A 5,938-nucleotide genomic window follows, 5' to 3' on the forward strand; every position below is an offset into this window, starting at 1 on the left:
ATTTTATTGGGGAATTGGGGGAGGGGAACAGTGCTAGGGAATTGGGGGAAGGGGAACAGACAAGTTGCTGTCGTTTTGTTCTTCAGTCTAGTTGTGGCGGACATCGCTTCACTGGCCCATGTTGGTATATCATTGTGCTTTTCCCGGCTGAGGCAGATCGGTTGCCGGTCTCTGGACGGCCGCTCACTGCGTCTCTTGGCAGCTCACACTGGCTGCCAGATGCTCTCGCTGGCTGCCAGCCACTCATGGTAGCTCATGGCAGCCCATTGCAGCAGAGGCTGCAGCCTATGCCGTTGCCAGCGACTCACAGCAGCCCAGCTCCAGGTTGAGCTGTTGTTCATCATCTTAGCTGTAGAGGGCGCAGCGTCACTGGCCCTCAATGTGGGATCCGAACCGCGGCCCTGATGCTCAGAGCTGGCACTCCCAAGCGAGCTCTTAACCAGCTGAGCCACTCAGCCGGCCCCAGAAATAACTTTTTATGAGCTCTCTATAAGGCAGGGCAAACTTCTAATTACTGAACATCTGCTCTTCTTATCACCCTGCAATCACCTTCTCCCCCATGAGGTCCCAGGCACCTTACCTCATCCTTAGCTCAAAATGCCATAAATACCCGCTCTTCGCTTTCTGTCTAGGAACTTCTCGTGTAGGTGGGGGTCTCTGGTGGGGTTCCCATATGTACATATGTAATTAAATTTGGTTATTTTCTCTTATTAGTCTGTCTCATGTGGGTTTAACTATTAGACCGGCTGTAAGAACCTAGAAGGGTAGAGGAAATTTTCTACATCCCCCACTGTGGAATCATACAATATTTGTCCTTTTGTGTCTGGCTTGTTTCACTTAGCATAATGTCTTCAAGGTCATTCATGTTTTTGCATGTGTCCGAATTTCATTCCTTTTTAAGGCTGAATACTATTCCATTGTATGTAAAACCACATTTCACCCATCAGTGGGCATTTGGTTTTTTCTATCTTTGGTGATGATGATGATGATGATGATGATGATAAGAAAAAGGAGGAAGAGCGGGGGAAAGAAGAAGAGGAAGAGGGACAGGAAGAAGAAGAAGAAGGAGAAGAAGGAGAAGAAGGATGCACAAATATCTACACAAGTCCCTGCTTTCAATTCTTTGGGGTATATTACCCATGTTAAAAAATAAACTGAGGGGCTGGCTGAGTGGCGCGATGGTTAAGAGCTGGCTTGGAACGCCAGAGGGCCCCGGTTCGGATCCCACATATGAGGGCCAGTGACACTGCCCTCTACAGCTAAGATNCCACCCATCCATCCATCCTGTCCTAAATCATAGCCTCTTGATTCTTCCTCCTAAATATTTTTGAAACTACCCACTTCTGTCCATTTCCGCCAGTACCACCCAAGTCCAGGGCACCTTTGTGTCTCTTCAGGGCAACTGCAACAGCCTCCTAACTGCTCCCACTTCTCATCTATTTTCCACCCAGCAGATAGAGTGACCTTTTGTAAATGAGCATCAGATTATGTCATGTCACTGCTTAAAACCTTGTTAGTTTCTTATCACTCTTAAAATACAGACACAGGTTTTTTTTAGATACACAGTGAAGTGTACAGCTTGATGAATTTCTACACATGGCTATCCCTGTGACCACACCCAGATGAAGATACAGAACATTTCCAGTTCTTTGTACCCTTCGCAGCCAATACCCACCCCCCAGGAGTGATCATCACTTGTACTTCTCTGGCATTGATTAGTTTTGTTTGTTCCTGAACTTCCTACAAATGGGATCATATAGTATGTACACTTCTGTGTCTAGCTTCTTTTGCTCGACATTATGTCTATAAGATTCAGCCATGTTATTGTGCGTATCATTAATTCATTCTTTTTTATTGCTATGTAACATTTCATTAAAGGAATATACTATGATTTGTTTGTCTAGTCTGCTATTGATGGATCTGTGGCTTTTCCCAGTTTGGGGCTGTAATGAATAAGGTTGCTATGAACATTCTTGTACAAATCTTGGGTTGTGTGGTAGGCAGAATAACGGTCCACCAGTGGCATCATGTCCTAATCCCTAGAACCTGTGAATATGTTAGATTACATGGCAAAGGGGAATTAAGGTGGCAGATGAAATTAAGGTTGCTAAGCAGCTGACCTTGAGATGGGGAGATTGTTCTGGATCATCTGGGTGCGTGCAATGTAATCGCAAGGGTCCTTATAAGTAGAAGAGAGAAGCCGAGTGAGAGAACCAGAGAGATGGCGACGTGAGAAAGACCCGGCCTGTGGTTGCTGGCTTTGAAGATGAGCTGAGGAATGGGGGCGGCCTCTAGGAGTTGGAAAAGACAAGGAAACAGGTCACCCCTTAGAGCCTCCAGAAGGAACACAGGCTTACTGGCACCTTGATTTTAGCCCAAAGAGACCCATTTTGGACTTTTGATTTTCAGAACTATAAGATAGGTTGGTTTTGTTTGAAGCTACCAAGTTTGTGGCGATTTGTTATAGCAGCAATAGGAAACTAATACAAGTAGATATATAGGAGAGAAATTACTGGGCCATAGGACAGGCTTTAGACTCAGATTCCGCTCATGGGCTCTACCACCCAGCATGTCTGGCTGTGCCAACGTCTCCATCCCCCTCTCGGGCCTCTCTTGGCTCTGCCATCTATCCTCCAGCCGCGCGGCCGCCACACCAGTCATGCTCTTCCTCAGAGATGTCCTTTGCCTGTACTGTTCCCTCTGCTGAGATAGCCCTCCCCCTCCTCCACTCTGTAAATATCAGTTCCCAGGGTACTTCCTCAAGGAAGGTCAGGTTCCCTGTTACTGGTGCGCTCTCCAAGCACTCTATTCTTTCCCTCCAGGACACTTGTCAAGGTTTGCCATGACGTATTCATTTAAGCGGTTGGGTTTGCCCAAGCCCCACCCCATCCCCAGACTAGAAGCTCCGTGTGGACAGGGACTGGGTCACCATTTTATCTTCAGTGCTTAGCGCCTGTGCCTGGCACATAGTAGGCCCACAACAGCTACCTGCTCAATGCTGAGCAAATTCTTTCTGCTTGGTAAGGAAGGAGAGTTGGCATCTGGATGCAGGAGGATGTCAGCGAGTGAGGGGAGGAGGAGGGAAGAGGAAGGAAGACAACAGGAGGCGAGAGAGAATCACACCCCCTGGAGATCACCGCGACCCAGGTTCTGCTCTCAGCTTGTCTCATTTCATCAGCATCCCCAGGGCGAGAAGGCTCTTGAAAACCCTTCATTTGGATCAAACTGCAGGAAGGAAATGCTGATGTCTTAGAGAGAAAGGCCCTGCCTCCCTTCATAGACAGCTCAATGCCTTTCCAGGGACCTGTGAGTCACACTCACTGCCCTGGAAACAGTCAGCCTGGCCCCTGAGCTGGGAGGGATATTATATACGACTCTCAAGGAGACCGAGGCTTGGGGAGGGGCATGGTAGAATCCGAGCTGGGCCCCGAAACTGGGGCTCTTGACTCCCAGCTCAGAGGTGGGGTGGGGTGGGGTTGCCAGATTTAGCAGAAACAAAGAAGAAAAAGAAAAGAAAGAAAGAAAAACAACAGAATGCCCAACTAAATTTAAATTTGAAATTTAAATTTAACTGGGCATCCTATGTTTCACCTGGCAATCCTAGGTGGCGGCAGGACTGCAGAGGGCAGGGGTGGGGGTGATTAATCCCTGCTTCACTACCAAGCAGGCCTTTCTGGGGACCCAAGTCCCCATGCTGTCTGGAACATAGCCTATTTGTTCCTTGGACAGAGTTGGCCGCCCTCTGACCTATTTGGCCTCCATGAATCACCCTCCTTGGCCTCTGAGCAGACCCAGCCTTCTGCCAGGTCCCTGGTTCTCAATACATAGAATCGTCTGCCCAGGCCGCGCCCCAGGCCAATGACAGCTGGATCTAGGGGTTAGACTCAGGCATCCGGAGTTTTTCCAGCATGCAGCCAAGGCTGAGACCCACAGTGCCAGCAGGACCCGCTTCTTCGCTGCTCACATCACATCAGTTCTGCTTTTCCCTCCTGGAGGGACCTCAGGAAGAGCCCTGCCTGAGGTCTCCTGCCCTAGGCCCTTCTCAGTCCTTTCTGGTTGGCTCTAAGAAGTTTTGGATTCAGAGAATGACAGTTTTTGCCTATCCCAGGCCCATCAGGAAAGCAGGGAGTCCCCGTCTGGCATCCCTGTGCCCTGATGTACTGACCACAGGCGATGGCACCTGGAGCACTTGGGGGAGCCCCTTGGGGTTCCAAGGCAAAACTAGGCAGAAAGCAGGTTGTTTTCTGAGCTGATTCTTTGTTCTTTGTGCCCGATCCTCAAGGCAGGGTTGGATCTCTGTAGCCCCCAGTTTTCTCCCGCACAGCACACAGTGTGTTTGTGACTGCTCATCAGTGCCTGTCTTCCCTACTAGACTCAACTCCAAGAGGGCAAGAGACGGGTCTGTCTCCCGTGTTCCCACAGCGTGGCTGGTGGCTGGAGCAAAGGCTCAGTTAATATTGGTGTAATCGGTGGATGAACCTTTAGCAGTCATGAACTCCAACCCCACCCTTGTACAGGTAAGGTGACAGAGGCACAGAGAGGGGAAGGGACCTACCCCAGGTTGCATGGTGGAGGCTGAGGTAGTATTCGAACTCAGGACTCTGATTCCCATTCCAGGGCTCCTCACACTTGGTATCACTAGGCCCCTACCCCTACTTCCGCCCGCCCCACCCCTCTCAGCCCTGTTCTGAGCCATCAGCTTCTCCTCCGTTCAAGATTGCCCACCCCCATCTCTGCATACTCACAGACACACACACTTTCACACTTTCTCCCTTTTCAAGACTTCACTTTCTGGGGAGGGTCAGGGTGACCCTAGCAGTGGATGGGGAGACAAGCAAAGATGGGAGGAGAGCTATATTCTGTGGGAGATCTCAGAAGTCCCTCCAGCCAGAAGTCTGTTCAACCAAACAGACTTCTGGGTGGCCAACCCCTGCAGGGTATGGAGGGAGCTGGGACTTCTATTTTGATAGGCTTCGCAAAGTGGACTTTGCCCTCTCTTTCAGCCTGCTCTTATCCCTGAGAAAGGACTGCACTGCCACCAAGCTCCCAGGGCCTGTTTATCCCCAGGCTAGTCATGATGCTGGAAGGTCCACAGCAGGATTTGGAGCCAAGTAGAGCTCTAACTTCTAACCTGGCCCCACCCCCCTCCCCGCCCCGTTTCTGGCTGTGAGATCCTCTCTGAGCCTCCAGTTTACTGGTCAGGAAAATGGGTCCAATAATATTGCCCTGCTGGGGCAATGGTAAGGATTCCAGCCATGACACTTGGCACATAGTTGGTGCTCAGCCATGGTGCTGTCCCTGAGCCTTTGTCCTGGGTGTTGGTGACATCTAAGCTGAATGTGAGCAATAGTTAGCAGACACTCAAGGCTGATCCCTGATTGGACAAAACCAATGTCATCCATCCCCTTCTGAAGTGTGAGTCAGAAGGTGGCCTTTTTGGTAAATTCCGGAATGATGATGTCTCCCTAATGGGCCCCAAAGGGACCTAGCATCTTTTACAGACTTCCCAGCCACTTGAAGTCATGTCAGAAGGGCCAGCAAGCACTGGCACCACGGTGCACTGGAGGCAGGTTTCAGATGGGTGCCAGTGGGGACAGAATCAGACAGGCTGCAGTGGGCGGGGCGAATCCAGGGAACTGCAGGGCCAGCGTTGGAGCTCAGACACCCTTTTCTTAGAAGTTTAAAGGAAACTTTTTTTGTGTGATAAAATATCCAGAACATAAAATTAACCTTATTTAACCATTTTAAAAGTACATTCACGTTGTTGTGCAACCATTTCCAGAGCTTTTTCATCATCCCATCCTGAAACTCTATCCATTAAACAAGAATTCCCCATTCTCCCCCCCCCCCCACCGCAGTACCTCATTACCACCGTTCGACTTTCTGTCTCTATGAATTTGACTCTTCTAGGTACCTCATCTAAGTAGGGAAAGGGTTC

At 49.7% G+C, this 5,938-nt stretch overlaps 1 long non-coding RNA gene across 1 annotated transcript in view; it reads left to right on the forward strand.

Annotated features, from left to right (window-relative positions):
- LOC109390047 (uncharacterized) overlaps positions 1-1,818 on the forward strand; it is an 11,844-nt gene extending 10,026 nt beyond the window's left edge. The window contains exon 3 of the long non-coding RNA XR_002125493.1: positions 1,559-1,818. This is a non-coding gene — a long non-coding RNA (uncharacterized LOC109390047). The remainder of the gene's footprint in view (positions 1-1,558) is intronic.
- The last annotated feature ends 4,120 nt before the right edge of the window (positions 1,819-5,938 follow it).

Source organism: Hipposideros armiger, unplaced genomic scaffold (assembly GCF_001890085.2).
Source record: "Hipposideros armiger isolate ML-2016 unplaced genomic scaffold, ASM189008v1 scaffold_253, whole genome shotgun sequence".
In the NCBI taxonomy this organism is placed as follows: Eukaryota; Metazoa; Chordata; class Mammalia; order Chiroptera; family Hipposideridae; genus Hipposideros; species Hipposideros armiger.